Source organism: Photinus pyralis, unplaced genomic scaffold (assembly GCF_008802855.1).
Source record: "Photinus pyralis isolate 1611_PpyrPB1 unplaced genomic scaffold, Ppyr1.3 Ppyr1.4_LG1, whole genome shotgun sequence".
NCBI lineage: Eukaryota > Metazoa > Arthropoda > Insecta > Coleoptera > Lampyridae > Photinus > Photinus pyralis.
In genome coordinates this window covers 55,849,555-55,869,626 of record NW_022170249.1, presented here as the reverse complement: position 1 = coordinate 55,869,626, position 20,072 = coordinate 55,849,555, and the positions used below count along the sequence as shown (strand labels likewise).

General features: G+C 35.3%; 1 protein-coding gene and 1 long non-coding RNA gene across 2 annotated transcripts in view; both read right to left on the bottom strand.

Annotated features, from left to right (window-relative positions):
* The window catches only part of LOC116163592 (KH domain-containing, RNA-binding, signal transduction-associated protein 2-like), a 186,599-nt gene that overhangs the window by 151,495 nt on the left and 15,032 nt on the right, over window positions 1-20,072 (bottom strand). The gene's annotated exons all lie outside the window — the stretch shown is intronic.
* LOC116173111 lies at window positions 8,328-9,318 on the bottom strand. Its single transcript, XR_004145869.1, has 3 exons — window positions 8,583-9,318; window positions 8,416-8,497; window positions 8,328-8,362 (listed from the first exon to the last, which is right to left on the bottom strand). It is a non-coding gene; the product is annotated as an uncharacterized LOC116173111 (long non-coding RNA).

Below are 20,072 nucleotides of genomic sequence, written 5' to 3'. Positions count from 1 at the left end.
ATTTAACTTAGATGTCAACGTTTCGAAAACGTCAACCATTTTTATCAAAAGGATGTATTAAAAATTCGTTATTTGCTCCTTTTTTTTCTTAGCTGAATTTTCTTCAACTGACACCGTATTACCATTATAAATAGTAAATAGGTACCGATTGTAATTTCGTCATTCGAACATACAGTGAGAAGTAGACACGGATTTCCTATAGGAATTTCCTATGTCTACTTTTACATGATAAAAAGTGTCCTGAAAGACGCTTAATTTTATGCAACCAAAATTCTTAAAACAAATAAAGATCTGGCTGTCATATTAATTATTAATTTGAATATTGTTGCCTTAGCTTCACAGAAAATAAATCTCTTAAGCTCCCTTTGACTGTTATCGGCACTATACCAATTGGAAATAACAACTTTTTCTTTAGTTGAATACATCGCACACGAACCGAAATTAGAATAGGGCGTCTTTCAGGAAACTTTTTATCATGTAAAAGTAGACATAGGAAATTTCTACAGGAAATCCCTGTCTACTTCTATCTGAATATCACTGTATATAAGGTAATTTTGTTACTGCCCAAAGTGAACGAAACAATTTTAACTCGGGTATCCTTACTTACGCCAACTCGCACTTTTGTTTAACTGAAACGATCACGAATAAATTGGTTCTTACATTACCTGAATCACGATTTTGAGTCATATCTTTGAGTACGTAGGCAAATTACAAAAGCTTTTCATTTTTTAATTTATTGAGAACCTATTTCTTCTATAAACTGCGATTTCTGGAACGCTCGTACGTATTCTAATTGCCAAGGAGAAAGTATCTTTGACGGCGCTTTTCTTGTTAGACGTTTGTTGTGGATTGTAAATGAAAAGGAATTCATTTCCAAAATGTTAATTAAGGAATAAACCTAATTATCTCCTATCATGTCTGTTGTGGATTGTAGCTTTTCAATCGTCCACAATAATGGTGAACTTTATAAGTAAAATAAACTTGTTTTTAGAATAACGCTGTACTAAGGAATAGAGACGGTACGCGTGACCGACGTTTCCTTTACAAAATTTACGTGTACATTTAAGTTCTCATTCTGTATGTGCCAATGGTTTCATTTAATTTAAATCTGGAGGATTTCATTACGAATAGCACAGAATTGGTTTACGTCATCTGAATTTCTTATTTTAAATCTAGTTTTCTATTTTAGAATTGTTTTTAATTGCATAATTTTGTCATTCGTGTAAATTTGTAAGATGTGAAAATTGCGTTGTTTAAGGAAGATCTGGGGGGTGCATTTAAGTCCTATCTACTCGGATGCGATAAGGACATTGCATTTGAAATTGACGGAAGTAAGAGTATGATATATGAACAGGCGTTGATGCGTTCAATGAAGAGCCAGGGTGACCTAACCCATGGCAGAGGTATATCTATCTACACGTGGGCCTTCTCACTGGACGGGCGGGATGGTGATATGCCACCTACACAAATTGCACGAGATACCTCTGACGTGAAAAAACTGAACGCCTGGTTCAACAACCATCCACCGTTCCCATGAATAGATAAACTAGTATCCATTAGCAGTGGCACTGTGGGCGAATCATATCATAGGATTTGTTCCTTATCTTGGAAAAGACGGCTTGCCGAGTGTTTCACAGTTCGAAGCGACTTCTGCTGATGTCATCAAAGAATACAACAAAGAGGCATTAGCTAACTATGCGTACGTACGCTGATCTTCTATTATTATTCTATATTACACTACCCTAGTGGTTCCAAACAGCATACTGAAAAATCAGAGGGACATCATGTTTTGCAAATTTAGGGACTTTGACGGCTGTTTCACGTAAACCGTTACCTATAAGTATTCAGATTCATTAATCATTTAAATCTGAAAATTTGCATACCAACATCATTTTTTATGATACATCAAAGCAAAATATCGTTTCACTTCCGGTTTCACCGGATGTCGATAGAAACTTTCTCATGTTACACCACCTCCTGGTTGCTCAAAGGATGTAAATATTGACGTCTTTGAGATGGAAATTGTTTGTGAAAATGGGATCATTATACCATCCGAGTCTCCTCGCGAAGAAAACGTTCTAAAAGCGGCTCAAGTAATTTCACTGCCCTACAGGCAAGGCGATCAAAATCGTTGCAAAACTAGAACCCAAAGATTGGAAATATTATCAAGCACGCCCTTCGAAGAAGAACTTGAAACGAGTCTTCTACAAAAAAAAATAAGAACTCTTAAGAAGATAAAAAGAAATTTGACTAAAAAGAAAAGCAACCAGAAAGTAACTACTCGTTAAGGATATTGTGCGGTGTCCAGGGTGCAACATAGAATACCCTGAATCTCCACCTGAAGATTCGATAATGTGTTCTGAGTGTGATAAATGGTGGCACGAAACGTGCACCACATATGTACAAGGTACAAGTAAGTATGAAACTTATTTCTGGTCACTTTTCAAATAAAAATGTTTTATAATCAACTATAATTTTATTGTTTATATGACACTATTTTACATCCGGTAAAACCGCAACTGCTGTTCCCCATAGAAAACAAATGACGATTCATCTTAAAATCTATTCTTATTGTTAGTTTTAACAAATCTACGAGCTTATAAAAAGTATAGTAGAAGTAGAGTGTAATGAACAGAGCTTGTAAGACGCGGACCATTTTAAGTATAATACAGAATGACAAGGAATCAATAAATAATCTTACAATTGGAACAGTAATCCCTGAAAAGAAACTTTTGACGTCAACCTCAAACCAAGAAAGAATTGATCAAATTTTCTAAAAGAAGCGCGGCAGTAAAGAGAAAGTTAATTGAAATTTTGCTAAGAGGATTTAAAATACAAGCTTAATTGTTCTATTTCTGTTTATACTTAAATTTGAATGCGCGACTCAGTTCTGAAAATAATTATATTTAATTAACCCCGAAGACGAGTTTCAATTAAAAAGTTTTTGTGAGACTACTCTGAACTATTACGTTTTCGTAGTCCGTTTTCGGTTCATATAATCAACTCGAAAGCAAAATAATGTAAGCTCGTATCCGTTTGATGACATGAGCGCAGTGGTTTTTAGGGCAATCCCTAAGTAACTAAAACAACGGTTTTATGTGTTCAGAGTCCTTGCAAATGTTTGTATGATTACATATCGATGCGCAACAGGCCGCCTTTATTGTTACATAATGTACGAGGGAAATAAGAATACGTGTTAAATCTCTAGAATCTTCGCACAAACTGCCCTAAGTATCACTACTCTGATTAGGTCATTTGACGCGGAGTAATCCGTTCTATCAGAACCACTTCTTTATAAATAAGTAATTGGATTAGGCATCCTACGCAACTAATAGCGACTTTGCTACCAAACACATTTTGTTACCTTCCTCTTTTATTTATATTCCCGTTCCCTCTTTCAAGGATAATTGAATTACCTACCTTGCAAACATATAACCTTAGCCAACCTTAATCTAAAACCCGTACTACTTCCGAAACGCGTAAGATTTCAACGTTTAATTCATTTAATCTCCTTTCAATTAAACTATGATAGAATATATTAATTAAACTTCGCGATGACAAATATGTACCTAAATTCCGAAACTAGTTAATTAAAATTAAATATTTAAGACACAATTAAGCGATCTAAGCGAAGTAAATGACATAATGTAGCTGTAAAAAAATAACTTCAAAGCCCATACTAAAACTCGGGTTAAATTTAATTAAATTTTCCAAACGAGCAAAAAAGACTCGTTAGTCTGTTTAATTTGATAGTAATACTTTTGATTTAGAGTGGGGGTTTTATTTACACGACATCGTTAATTGAAATATTTCTATTAGGTCAAAGCTCCGATTTGGATAAAAGTTATAAGACAATTTTAATTCATTAAAAGCTTTTCTGGTTCACCGTTTTTCGGGAGCGTGTTTAGGCATCATTTAGCTACTTTTCCATAAAAAAATCAAACCAACGCATTTAATTTTTTTGAGAGAATTAACCATTTCTGTCGGAATGTCAAAAAAAGCCCTCAAGCGGCAGTATGTGAAACTAACAAAACTTCAAATATTATAATATTTGTAGCTGAAGAATAACTCTTTTCAATTAACCCGAGTTTGTTAAAATCGGCTCAGTCGTTTCGAAGATACTGGGTGTTCTTTACGGAAACCTTTGAATACCCCCCCACCACTTCATTTTTAGAGGAAAAATTGTCAAACAAAAAAGGTTCAGATTATCGTCAGCATCAAAGTTTTTTTGTTAGGTTAATATGGCGGAATTCACAGAAAAATCACTTTTTTAGATTCCAGATTGCAGTTACGCCCCCTAGCGGCCATTGCAGAAACTTAAAAAATATTTTCCAGGTTTTTCTCATAGCCGTTTTAGTAATAATTTTTTTACCGCAAGCCTCTACGATGAACAGGTTCCCGGATACAGTACCTCGCATTCTTATTTGGCCACCCTGTACATACTTAATGCGTCTTCGGGTCACAAAGCATACTCGAAAACCTATTCAAAGATATGCCAGAAGTCTTGCTTCAACCTCTTATGGTTGCTGAGAAAAAAATTAAAGAGGAAGCAAATTTCACCATTTCTGGTTCATTCATTGTTTATTGCTATATTTCTTATCTATACAAATAGATTTATTAACATTTATATCTTTCTTACAACCATTTTTGGCTGTAAATAAAAGAGGACTGGTCAAGTTATATGCGTTGTGTTTGATTGGTAGTACGAACGTTCTATAACATATTTACAATATTGTTGTCTTTTACAGTTTTATGTTCTTGTTTTATTGGTTACAAAGCATGTTTAAATTTGACTTGTCCTATATCCAGAAATTGGATTAATAACATTATTATTATTACAACAATGGTTTAAAAGCTGTTTCAGCTTGTACAATACAAAAATAGTATATAATTATCATTTTTGTTATCTCAACTAAGTTCTGAACCCTTTACAGTTGGCATAAAGGTATAACGTATTTCATTAGACACGTTTTATTATAATTTAAGTTTTCTTTGTTTAGAAGTGGTTATGTATAACTGACACAGCTGCGTTATTTATAGAAGATATTGATGACAACTTTTGTGTTACTGAACAATTAGTTTCCATGCGTTCGAATTAAAGGGAACGACAAAAGGATCAGATATTTGTCAAGAATTTCAATATTTGTAATATTACTACTGATGGAACATCGAATATGACAAAGACTGGCTTTGTAGGCGTATTCAAGGTAACCATTTTCTCGGAGCGAAGTTCGTGTTATGTATCAAGAAGCTTTGTGTAAATCTGATCAAGAAATGAAACAAGTGCTTGATTTTGTTATTCAGGTTATTAATAGCATTCCTTCACGAGCACTCAATTATAGACAATTTCGAGAGTTTCTTGACGCATTGCAGTCTGAATATTTTTATGTACACTAAAGTAAGGTAGGTCGGTGAGGGCGGGGTTTTGAAGTTTGGGATCTAAAAGACAAAATCAGTTTCCTTAATAAAATAACTGTTCTAATGCCTAATTTATGCAAAGAAACTGGATATTACGTGCGCAAGTTGTAATTTATAATAATTTAGGTGCATATTATGTACAATACTTTAAGAACAAAACAAACTTTCATGTTAGGTATTGTTAGTGATAGGGAATTTGTTGCCACTCATCCCTACTGGCTCATATTCAATAGGGCTGATTCTTGAATTCGTAGAAATCGATTGGCGAAGGTTTGACATCGCCGTCTCTTTTCGTTCTCGAGTTAAACGAGAAACAGACAGGCAGACGGGCAAAACCATCACATAACGGAAATTTTTTCTTTCAAAAAATTTCTCTAAAAGGGTTAATTTCCAAAATTGTAAGGAATACACCTAATTAACACCAATGATGCCTTTAATTTGCCTTGTGTGCTACTTACAATAAAAGAACTGGTAAACGACGTAAGAAGGGGCCTAACGCTATCACCTAGCTAGTATGTCCTAGTAGTCTGGGTGAAGATAAGTGGTAAATTAATTAGTGCATTACCCTAATACTGGCCGAGTACATGTGGTGATTGTTTGCTCGTAAATGTAAGCTTGATTAAATAAAGGCAAACGATTAAATAATGAAAACCTAATTTTACATATTTTGTGGTGGGTATCAATCGTGATATTTTTCATTATTTACTTAGAAACTAAGTTCTACGCCAGGTCAGCCGGTTACGTTACGTAAACAAATTTGCCAAGAAAATATTCCGTTTATATCTCTACGCTTTTCTAAAATTGGTATAATTTGAAAACTAAGTTACAGAAAATTTGTTTTGAATGTCTTGAACAATGGCTGCCAGTGAAATGTAAGTGCTTCGACTTGAAATATCCTAAAATTCGTTCGTTTTGTTATATGAATACGCTTTAGAAAAGCTTTTTATCAAATGGATTTGGCATATAAGTTGCCGAGTTAAAACTAGTTTTTCTGTTAAGCGTTATTGATGCCACGCCATTACTCCATATTGACAACCCTGCATACACGTTTTCGCTTATTTGTAATAAGAAAGTGATTTAATATTAACCGTCTATTTTGCAAATTAATCAATTACGTCTAAGAAGTCGGTGCTTGTACGCTAACGTTTTGTTAAACGGGACATTCAAAGATGAAGTTAAATCCAAACAATGCTTCAACATTGCAAAACTGTAACATTGTATTGTAGCTCATTTATACCCTTTTTTTTCTTTTTTAAAATCTTTAAAATAATATTTTTCCGAAATCGTCAGGTTTTTGGCATATCTTTAAATATGCTGCTAAATAACCTGCTAAAAAATATAAACCGTTATCTGCTACCACTAACAATCTCGATAAGACTTTTATTTTATTCATTTGAGAATTCGGCGGCCTTGATCAATTCCCGACAATTCCAAAGAATTCTTTAACCAAAATTTTAATTAACACTTGTCATAATCAAATAGAAAATTTAACATGAGATGTCGTAATTTGGACTCGATCAAACACAAAGCTAATCATTTACAGACAAAACAAATTTATTTGAAAAAATCAACCAAATAAGTCTGAAATATAAATAGGCACTCAGGACCAGAGTACAAATATCACGTAACAAAAGATTGCTATAAACGATTAATTAAAGAAATATTTAGTGTTAATAATCCAAAATCTCCGGTGTTAAATGCGATATTAATAAATAGAACGGACAATTAAACACAAAAACCAAATGATGCAGTTTCTGAAACCTCAATTCTTTGATTGCACTTAAATTTAGATTTAGACGAGACTGGGTTCGTCTGTCAAAACTATTTGCAGTTTGCTCTTTTCTAAGTGTTGGGACTGCGTTTGAAAATGGCATCCATGATAGAAAATCCATCCAAAGATAACTTGCGTGTTCTAGGGGGAAACAAGTTCCATTTTTGGTGTACAGCAAAAATTCGAATTCAAATTAATTCACGTTAATTCAAATTAATTCACGCTAATTTAAATTAATTCACGCTAATTCAAATTAATTCGTTAATTCAAAATAATTCACGTCAATTCAATTCAAATTAATTCACGTTAATTCAAGTTAATTCAAATTAATTCACGTGAATTCAAATTAGTTCACATTAATATACATTAATTTCAAACTAAAAAATTTGTTTTGCGCATGCCGATCCGATTTTTTATCTCCGTTAGTTATGAACCGAATTACATGAAATGTATGTACGCACCTCGAATAAAAGTAAGATTAATGTCGAATCAAACAAGTTGTTTTGCGCACGCGCAATCCGATTTTTTGACATCTCCGTTATTTATGAACTGAATTACATTATATTTTGTATGTAGGCACCTCGAATAAAAAGTTGTTTTGCGCATGCGCAATCTGATTGTTTTATTTGTGAAGATATTTAAAGGAAATTTTGTATGTAAGCACTTCGAATAAAAGTAAAACGAATGCGGAAGCAAAAAATTTCTTTCGCGCATGCGCAATCCTTCACCTTCCTTATATCTCAAGAGTGGATTGTGGGAGGAAGGTACTTACAAAGACAAATGAAATGTTTAAAAAAAATGCGCTATATTATGCACAAGAGGCACAATGGGGGTTTACAGTATAGTACAGTTCTAATTTAATAAGCGTGTACCTAAAACCATAAAACATTTTTTTGGACAATAAAAGTTTATTTAAAAATAGAGGCTGATTAGCAAAAAAATAATGAACGTGCGGTTTTAAAGGTTTATTCAAAACGATATGATTGTGGCGGGCTCTGTGACGTAATTAGCCCGACCAATCAGCTCCTAGAACCATTCAGATGACATAACGACTTGGCAATATTGCAGGAGAATGGCATTTAGAATAAAATATAATGAAGTTTAGTAACGTTTATATTATAATTTTTTCTCTATGGCTATCGATTTCGGCAACATTGCCATCATCAGGCCTAGCTATAAATATATTCTGTATTATATAAACAACATAATCTTATACTTGTGCTTACCGTCAAGGTTTAAAAGGCAGCGTATTTATACATGTCATGAAGTGCGTTGCGTGTTACTGACGAAAGTGGAAATGGAATGACTCTATTGAATGATAAAACATTAGTAGAATTGAAACATCACAAACAACCAATATTATATAAATAAATAATTAAATTATCCAACTTACATAGAAGATAAACTAGTAGCAACGTTGTGTAAAGTGTGGTTATAAAGTGTTAAAGTGTGGTTATGTTGTTTGCAGTGGCGTGTATGTGTAGGTTATTGAATGGGGGTATTAAATTATATATGTGTGATGTGTTGAATTCTGTGATTTCGTTGGTGGTGATTGTGTGGGTGTTTCTGAGTGCTTTTTGTATTTCGAAGTGTTCTAGTATGGTGAGTTTATGGTAATTGTTGCATTTGTGTAATAATTTAGTGTTGTTAATGTTGATGTCGTGATTTGTATTTTGTATGTGTGTGCCTATAGCGGAGTGAGGTTTATTTTTCTTGTGTTCATTGAATCTGATTTGTATATTACGCGTGGTCATGCCAATGTATATGCGGTTGCATTGTGAACAATTTATTTGATATATGCCTGATTGTTGATGGTGTGGTTCTTGTGTCATTGTGTTTTTGAGTATTTTTTGTAACGTAGGGTGCGATCTTGTTGTGAGGTTTAAATTGTGTGACTTTAATGCGTTTTTTAGTTTGTAATGTATGTGTTGATGGTATTCTATTGATATATATTTATTGTTGGTTTTGTAATGTGGGTATATTGTATTGGTGATGTGTTTTTGTTTATTTTTATGATATATATTGTGTATGTATTGTGAAGAGTATTGGTTATTAATGCCTATTTGAAAGATTGTATTTAGTTCTGCATCGTATTGTTCTTTGTTGAGTGGTATAGTAAGCAGTCTATTAAACAGCATTTAGAACTTGCGTCATCTGTCACAGGCACTTGTCACTTTCGTGCTAGATGCAGTTAAACATCCCTCTCAAAACGTCAAATGTGACTAACGTCAGACCCTCGCGTAAGGTTGCCAGCTCACTTCTACGTGATTGATTTTAGGTTTGTGACGTAGCTTTTCAATAATTTATTTTGGGTTTATTTTACTCGCAAATAAAAATTGAGGACACACGGGTCTTTTTATTTTTAATGTACTTTGTGGATCAGAAATAAAAAATGAAGGCGGGATGACCCCATTTATCCTTGTTTACAATATCATCGCTATTCTCTTGCCAGCCCCCCCCCCCCGGATTACGGCCCTGTCCCCATGGCACACCTTACCGGGTGCACGAGGTTATCTTTCATTAACGCTTTTATTGGTCTGTTCTTTTACATCCAAAACTTTTACGGGCCATGAAACACAGAACAGCTTTCCACGCCCACAACAAAGGAGAATGGAACGGCTGGTTTAATCAAAATTCGGACCCTCGATTTGTGTATGTTCAGGTCCGTACAGTCACGGGTACAATCGGGGTAAACTTTAATCTTTAGAGTGAGCCCAAGAAATATGGGCAAATGAGACCGAGAAACCACAGACGGAGCGAGACATCGGAACCATTTTCAGGTCTTTAAACATTGTGATTTTTTTATCAGGACACCGTCCATATCGGCACAAAAATGAAGACACGACTGTGCAAGATGTCTACTGCCTTATTGATGGGCACGCACGTTGTGAGCGTCACTCATTTACACAGTGTTTTAGAACAAGAGAAGATCGTTCATGGCTTGACGAAATCCGATCTTGATGGTCGGATGAAGTTCTAAAAATTATTGACCTCGGTTTCTGGGAGTGGTCCGGCAGTAGAAAGATTCCGATGCTACTGATGTATTATATTATGTACTTTTAGTTAATGTTTTGTGCGCCTGAGGAATGGCAACCTTCAGAGCACGCCAAGCACGTGTGAGAAGGTGGCGCCCTCAAAGGAATAGATATAGGCATATACTGATGTAGTGTCATGGAGGATGGTTTTGTGTTTTGTATTTAATATACGTATTGTTCAAACCAAGGCTTTTTTTATTGATTCTCTATCAACTAAAACAACTGAAACGTTTCTTTTGATGTTGCGAGACGTTCTTATGGCTTTCCTAGACCCTGATGTTGCAGCCGAAGACAAGAGTATTCATGATTTGGAGAGCCACCTTTTCCTTTAGACTCTGGCGTCAATGGCTTCTCCAAGGGCATCCCGATGATGGTCACAAGCTTGAGGAGAATTTTATTAGCTCAGCTTGTTTCAATTGCATAGAACTCAATGCATCATCCAGCTCATCAGACGCTTCCGGGGAAGTGAAACATGAAGAACTTTTTATTGTGGCCTTCTTCTCTAGTCAACCCTGCGAGACTGTTCCGTGCCGTAAGGTCACTAACGACAGTTTTTGCTACTGCCATTAACTTTGATATGCAGCAACTGTTGGATCGGCTACGTCGTATAGAGCTTCAAGGGCACATTATAAACACCTTAAAAGATTTTGTTTTTCCACGGTAAGTCTACCACGAAATGTTTACAATAGCAGGATAGTCGGCTGATTTTTAATGTTTATCCCTTTGAAAAATACACCGGAAGTCGACTTATCACGTCATAGAGGTTCTGGCAAAAATAAACTTTGGTTTACTTGGCGGTAAATACTAGAGTAAATTCTAGAATTCTATTAATAGAATTTATTATAATTGAGACCAAAGCAATGAGTGATACCTTTCCGTTGAGAATTTTTCTACAATTTACTAAACTTTTAAGTATTTTTTCGATAATTTGTAGACCCTTTAAGAAGGATATGGAGTCAACCAAACTAAGGGAATACAGGACAAAGCGTAAGCTGCCATCCAATGCCGTGATTCTCGCCTCAGTTCCACGAGCCCGTGAAGAAGCAAAAGTTCTGGCTGCTTACTTTGCCATGGATGCAGAGGTATTTATAATTTTGATAATGTTAACGCGACATAGCAGGAGGACATAATTCACATTCACAATTCACACCAACTAAATGTTGGAAAAGTAACATTTTTTGACCGTTATGTCGATGCACGTATGTCACAAGTCAGTTTCAGTTATGGTACGAATTAGTCGCTACTATACCGGGTGGTGCCTAGCGCGACGCAGCATAGGGATTTCAATGGTAATTTCTTTATAGTCAATTACTAGCTCGCCTAATTATTTTAGAGCAAAAGTCTAAATAGGTTTTTTTTTAGAGAAAAAAATACTGCATCTGTTCATACTATTACTCATAATTTTCCGTGTTTCAAAACCGTAGAAATCCACAAAATAAAAAGGTTCATTTTACAATAAATCAGATATGCCTTGGAATTACCTGAAAAAACAGCGATAACTTTTCATTATTTGCCTTTGACGTATATTAAATTTATACTTCTTTATAAATTAGTTAATCATAAAATTGTTTGTCATGTATTTAACTGAAGAGAAAGAGGAAATCAAAAAATGCAATTCCTAGAAACGCTCTCACGATATACGGAAATACTTGAAAAATCTGCCTTCATGTGACTCTAGCTCTATAGATACGCGGTGGTATTCCCCTAATCCCCTCTTCGTATTAATTTCATCCACCCAACATCGTCTTTTTAGTGTTGAAAACACTTATAGGATGCTAGTTTTGAAGTTTATATATAACGAAATCATGAAACGCTCAAGTGTTAAAAAGCTGAGGTAGGAAAGCGAGAGCAGATTTGAAATGCGACAGCCACAGTTCGTGAAAGTGAATTGCAGTGGTTTGCGATCGGCTCGGCAGTGGTAAGATATATAAAAACGAAATCGGTAAATTTCGGTTTTTCCGGCATATCTTCGGAAGTAATTGGAATTTTCTGGTTTTCTTTAAAGCATGATAATAACTCTTTAATAGCGCAACTTTTCCATAATTTGACGATCTTCGTATCTTATATCGTTTCCGATATCCCCGTGATAGACATCCTTATCTTGTAGTTCTTGGACACAGTGGATATTACAAGAGTTAAATGAATATGCGCTTCACGCGTTCCTACGTTAGTAGGACAAAGCATCTTAATCAATCTGCGATAAGTTGCGCATTAATTGTTATTTATTTTATTTTATGTATGTAATATAATTACTTAATGCAATCCATCTGGAACAAGTCTGTTGCTTTTGGCATGTAAGTTGTATACAAAGAGTTGAAGAGTTTATATATGTGGATCATATCTAAGCTGTCGCCGCCGCAGAGAATGGCGATTCCTTTTTAAATCACAAAATCGTCTCAGCTCTTCATATCACAAAGATTCATGGTTGTAATAACCGACTATTTTTATGTGTAAAGGTGTTGAAAGCTTTTTAATGCATCCATATTACGATTACTGTTCGCATAAAACTGAAGTATCTGTAATCAAAATTTGCCCGTAAAATTTTCTTTTCTCGTTTAAGACCTAATACTGTTAGACGATATCTGATTTGTACTATCGTGTTTATTTGATAAACTTTATCTCAAGAATAAGCATTTCTCGATAACATGTGCTGGTATGGACTATTACAGTCTTTATACCACATAAAGTGTTATAACTTGTTTACTGAAGAAGTTGGATACTTATAACGACCCCACTCGTTCACAATATGCGATTTATTTCTATACTGTAAATAGTCTAAAATTAATAAAATGTTCATAATAAAACTATAGGTATGATATTGTAGTGAAGTTTTTGATAAAACATTAATTTAATTAGTTTCGCCAATCGTAACCAACATAATAAGATCCTAATATTAATGTTTTGCATTTTATATTATGTAGCTTCTTTCTTCTAGTCACTTTTTTTACAGGTGGGGAAATGCATTACGCACATTCTGGTAGAGGTCCGGAGTGTTGAATTCAAGATTTCGAGTGGTAATAAAGTAATAGTAAACGTAACAAGTAACAAATTTAATTTACGACGGTGTCATTATGACAGATTTGCAGAATTGCCAAAATTATTTTCAACATCCCCCCTCAATTCTGTTAATGTTATATAAAGAATTGTCACACCTAAAACATCTCTAAAATAATTAAACATGTCCAAACATTTGACGGTTAAAACATCTGAGGGGATTGGGAATGTAAGGACGAACTTGCAGGGGATTAGAAAGCAGCTATGATGGTTTTAGTTGAACGCGGAACTGGGGTCAATTCTACCCCCGAACCAGATCATAATATTTGCATGGCTTTTAAGTAAGACGACGATATGGAATATTGTACAATTACGCAAAATAGTCTTAACAATACAGAAAAAGAACATACATTCCGTACATAAATGGTAAATCGTGCAAGTACATGAATTCTCTTTTTATTTGTGTATTAATAGCAACAGATGTAATTCATTTTTAATAGAAGCGTTTGATAAAAATTACTTTGAAAGCACGTATTAGTTTGTAGGTTTGTACATATGAGCAATTTATTACATTGTTTAATAATGTAAACAACAGCCTTGTTATGACAATTAACAATGTTATTCTCCCGACGATTCTGTTGCTAACATATGTTTTATCCTTCACATACATACAATAGTTGGAATGAACACAAAGGCATGTCGCGATGTATAGAAACGATGAAGTCAAATACTGTGCTGCGATATTTTACATGCTTCTAATACCAACGGTTCATTACTAGAGAATGTTTCCACATTCCTGTTATAGAAAATAAATCTTTTAGTTAGTTACGTGCCCACTGTAAAAGTGGTAATGTATCCTGTATCGTAATTATCTATTTCAAATATATAAAAGTTCGATATTTGGAAAGGGGCGATATTCTACTAACGTGATTGAACCTTGATAACAACAAGCTTAAAGGTGTTCCCTAGACTATTGCTACCCCATGTCATTAAGTGTTTCATATTTGTTTCTGGTTCGATAGTGATTAATAAAATGTGAATACCTTTCGAAACTAAACATATTGTTCGTATCTGTAAGGTCAAACTTTCCCTTCACAATCTCACAAAACTTGAATATTTAAAATATAATCGCACGTAATCCATGTCACGTGGAATGTGTGCCTGAATGGCTAAACATATAAAAATGTGAGTGGCTTGGATTAAATTCTTTAATGAGGATCAACAGGAATTTTCGGCAATTTTTACTTTAGGCGAGTAGGTATTTTGCGGAGCAATGCCCGTTTTTCAGTCGAGAATAAAATTATTACGAAATAACAATGGGGGTAGCTAGAAATATATAAATTAAATTCCTGGTGATTATTTCATAAGATTTTGAAAGCGAAAATTAAAGTTATAATTCCTCTCGTGGACGCGAAATAGTCTCTTGAATAGAAAAAGGTAAATTTCTGCGTGCTTTATTAAATAACAACACGGAATAGTCCAAAAGGTTTTCGTAGTTGTAACGTTTACATTCATACAATGCGTGTATTTTAACTCTGAACACACAAATCTTAATCAATTCTTAAATATACATATGTAACCCACTTTACACACCAATTTGACAGAAGTGTAAACAAAAGAAAGTTATTTTCGATACGTATTCGGCAGATTTGTTTAGCAGATTCGACTATAAAGTGCTAAACCGAGAAAATATCCTTCTTTCACCACTTCACATCAAACTCGCACTAATGAAACAGTTCATCAAAGCCCTTGATAAGACTGGTGACTGTTTTAAATATGTGTGTGAAAAATTTCCAGCGGTGAGTATGGAAAAATTGAAAGCGGGCATCTTCGATGTACCTCAAATCCGTACACTTATAAAAGACACTGAATTCGTGAACTATATGACATAAACTGAATCTGAGCCATGGCTAAGCTTTGTTTTAGTAGTTAAACATTTATTAAGAAATCATACAGCTCCAGACTATGCAAAACTAGTCACTAAAATGCTTCGAAATTTTAACAGAATAGGAGCTAATACGAGCATTAAAGTGCACGTTTTGCATTGCCATTTAGACCGATTCCCGGATAATGTGGGCGATAGAAAGATAGGGTCGATGAGACCGCCACATGATGGCAGCCTACTGTTGGACCTTAGTGAGTCTTGAGCAAAACCATGGTAGAAAAGCCTACAGAAAAACTTTTTTTTTAATTTCTTCAATGAACAGCATAGATATATTATTTTAGTTAATAGTTTTTATCTCAAAAGCCAATTTGACAAATCATATTTTTCCAGTATTCGAAATGACTATTTCCCAGTGTAATCGATTTTGATTTAAACGTAATTCAAACAATTTGTCTAGTTCTTTTTTCGTCTCATTACTCAATCCATATTTCGACTGAGACTCCAAATTTTCATGATTATGACCTTTTTTAGTTCGAAACAATACTGTCGTCGCTGGATGCACTATGCCAGTGTTTTCCAAACTGGGAGCGCTGTTAAAGGGGGCGCGAGATCCCTGATGTGTTTGAGGGTAATATTTACCTTTAAAATACTTATATTAGGTATTCCTATATAAAATTGTATTTGGCCAATTCTTACACAAATAAGAAGGTATCTACAATTCGGTAAATTGTTGCCAGATGATAGTGGATGTACGATTTATGCTGGTGCTATAAAAGAATGAACTAAAAATGACCTCAAAAGCCGTTGATGTTACCTATGGTTGCAATATCCGACTTATTGTAAAACATAATATTTTATACATATCGTCACAAAGTTGAGAAAAATTCACCACGGTGTTGTTAAAATTATTTTTTGATATCTTTGAAAATAAATGGACGCCAATAGTCCAGTCAAATTAGCGCAATTTTGGACAAATAAAAACATTAATCGGTAAAGATCTGAATTTTGGTATACACGTTTATTAGGGCTTTCTATTGAACATACTAAAAGTCCCCGTCAAAATCTGTTGCGCTCGAGCCGCCATCTTGAAAAAAAGATACACTTTTTCAGTTTTTTACCATATCTCGGCAACTATTACCAATACGAACAAATAGTTTAGATAAAAAATATAGTTTACAAAATTCCCTATAAAAAATAATTTTAACATTTTTATGTATTTGCAATACTTTAGATGTAATGTGACGTTAAATACATCAGAACGCGTTTTTAAGGTCCGTTTTATTGTTTTTAAGAAGTAGGCCGAGCCACTAGTGACAGTTGTTCGCTCTCACTAGTGAGAAAAGTTTGTGTGATATAACTGTACAAATTCTCTGCGTGTCAGTTCAGTTTATAAAAGCATGGCAAGTGACGTAAATTGTTTTATTTGTGAGAAAAGCCTTTGTATTAGGGAGACAGTGAATGTTAAAGATAAAGGACTCGCCACTTTAAAAAACGCCAGTGACAGGAGAGGAGACAATAAAAAAGAAAAATTGGAAGGATTGCATCCAGTGACTGTGCCTATTTGGTGCAGAAAAGAATACACTCGTGAAAAGAGCATTATTGCTGCATTAAAAAGACAAAGTACCGCTGAAGCAGAACGTGCTAGTTCACCGAAAAAATCTAAGCTTAGGTCATCTACTCAAAGTTTTCAATTTAAAAATGCCTGTTTTTACTGTGCAAAATCAATCGATTCAAACTTTTATGAGAGTGAGAAAAAGAAGCATGCCCATAAACGTACGAAAGTGCACAGTGTTTGCAGTTTATTGGTGAAAGAAAGCGTACTTCAAGCCGGTAGGAAACGAAATGACAAATGGGGTTTAGAAGTAATTCAACGGCTAGAAAGTGCTTTGGACTTGGTCGCGGTTGAAGCGATTTACCATGAAAGATGCTCCATTAACTTCTTTAAGAAATCAGCAACAGGCAGAAAAAGTGGACGTCCACTAGTCGACGATGTACAGTCTGCAATGGAGGTAATTTATGATTTTATTGAAAATAGCGATGAGTGCCAATTTTCATTGCCTGAATTATTGGGCTTACTCGAAGGGTACGTCCCTGACGAACGCACAATTAAAAAGAAACTTGAAGAAAAGGACGGGGACGATATTATTATTACGAAAAATAAAAAAAAAATTGGCATTGTTTGTTTCCGAAATACCGGTTATAAAATTTTGTCAGATCACTGGTACAAACAGAAAAAAATGGACAACAGGGAGGAACGGCTCCGAATAATTGAATCAGCTGCAGCGATAATTCGGGAGGACATAAGAACACAGGTTTATGACACTTCAGTATATCCTCCCAGCGATAATTTTTTAAAAGACGTGAATAACTGCATTCCAGAGTCTCTTGATGCCCTCCTGAAAAATGTTATTACAAAAGGTAGAAAATGTGAGATTCAACCACTGGAACGGAAATGCTGTGCTATAGGCCATGCCATTATATCGGCGACCAGACCACGGTCCTTCTTGTCGCCTCTGACAATTAGCCTCGCAATATTTTTATACCGGAAATTCGGGTCCAAAAATTTGTTAACTCTACTATCAAATTTGGGCTTCAGTGCATCGTACAACGAAGCACAACTTTTTGAAGCATCAACAACTCTCCAACCTGAGTTACAAATTACACCAGGAGCATTTTGTCAATTCGTATTCGATAATGCCGATTTTAACATTAGTACACTGGATGGCCTGGATACATTCCATAGTATGGGCGGGATTGAGTGCTTGACGCCAGCTACCGCAATTGTTCCAGCCAAGCCAATTGCGAAAATCATGGTGGCACCAAAAGACCAAAGTATAGAAAAACGAGGTATTCTGTCATTGAAAGCATTTGAAAATCTCAATGGAAGAGGACTGAAAAATATTATGATTGAGGCCCTACCGTGCTTGGAATCGTTGGGAGAAAATATGCAAACGCTGTCAACGTCCGATGTACTTTGGATGTGTGGAAAGTTCTTCGACATTGCAAACATCCCTGGATGGAGGGGGTTTATGGAGGTTTTAACTGCCAGACAAAAATTTGAGCAAACTAAAGTACTTTGTTTGCCTTTCGTGAATTCACCACCGACTTATTACGATACTATTTACACCGTGTTATGCAAAGCTGTTGAGGAAACTCGGAAGTTAGGTTTGAAGACAACTTTTGTCACATTTGATCAACCTCTATACGTGAAGGCACGAGATATAGTATCTGGAATGGGTCGAGATTCAAATTTGTCTAATATTGTCGTAAGACTCGGAGGTTTTCATCTTCTTATGTCGTTCCTTGGCTGCATCGGGTTTATCATGGCGGGAAGTGGCTTGAAGGAGTTGTTAAGTGTTATTTATGCTCCTTTGTCAGTTGAGAAAATTTTAACGGGTCATGCTTATGCACGAGCTATTAGAGGACATCTTTTAACTCAATTGGCTCTGGCAAAAACGATTTTCAAACATATAGACTTTGAAATCGCAGAACGTGGAGCCGTCGAGAGTATATTACACGAATTTATACACGATCCACCGACTGTGGAAACTATTGGTGAAAATACGGTGCTTAAAGAGATCTGCGAAAAAATAAACACCCAGTTACAGGAGGTGGAAAAAAATGGTCCGACGGCGAAATTGTGGATGCAATACTTCTACATGGTTACGTTGGTGAAAAAATTCATACAAGCAGAAAGGGAAAGTAACTGGAGCAATCACCTAACAGTTATACAAAAAATGCTTCCATTCTTTCACGCGAGTGGCCACTTCCTATACGCTAAAGCATGTCATATGTATCTTCAAGATATGCTACTTCTACAGTCTCACATGGAGATCAACGAATACCGTAAATTCGTGGAAGATGGATACTTTACAATAAGAAGGACAGACAAATATTGGTCGGGAACTTGGTCGGATATGGTGATAGAACAAAATCTTATGCGGAGCATGAAGGTAGTAGGTGGTATTACAACTCGAGTGTTCACTGATAGTGTTCTCTCTAAATGGATTTTAGCAATGCCTGCTCTTCATCAAATCTGCGAATCTTTGGAGCAATATGCTGGGACAGCCTTTGTCAGCGGAGAACAACACGTCGATTCGAGGGAATCGCGAATAGAAAGAGATGACCGGGACGTGAAACGATTGGAAAACTGGCTTGTCTGTCATGATCCATTTCAAATTTGCGAAAGAATCATGTCGATTAGCACAGGAGTAGTTGGGGATGATAAAATAAATTGCCACAATGCAGTACAAATTGCAACGAATGCAATCGAGGCTATCATTGGACAAAATTTCAAGGAGGTAAAAATGAAACGCGATACTCGAGTTCGATCTCTGGCCACAATTAATTCTGCGATCAAGGTGAACGATGTGGAGGTGCCTGTTGACCCGTTAATATTATTCCAAAGAATTGCTATTGCAAAAAAAGATGACGCTGAACTCCTTCAATACCTGGAGTACGAGTTGGCTCCATTTCCTCTTGCCCTTTTTAATGAGGCTGGTATGCGAAAAACCCAAAAATCTGCTTTGTACGACATTTTCGAAGAATCACGCGAAAATATAAATCACATGGATTGCACACATGTCATTGATGGTGGATATCTTCTACATCGCGTGGTATGGCACCAAAATCAGACATACGACTCTATCTGCGCAGTATATGTAAATTACATAAACAAAAATTTCGGAGCTAGATCTGTAATCGTTTTTGATGGCTACACTGATAGCTGCAACAGCACAAAAAAAATGAACAGCGTCGTCGTGCTATAAAGCATTCTAGCGCTGACATAATGTTCGATGTTACTATGATCCCTACAGTAACTCAAGACAAGCTTTTGGGCAACGATAAAAACAAATCTCGATTGATTTCAATGATATCGGAGAGATTTCGCAATGAAGGGTTTGAAGTCAGACAAGCTCAAGATGATGCGGATACTCTTATCGTCAAAACCGCAATAGAATTATCTCTG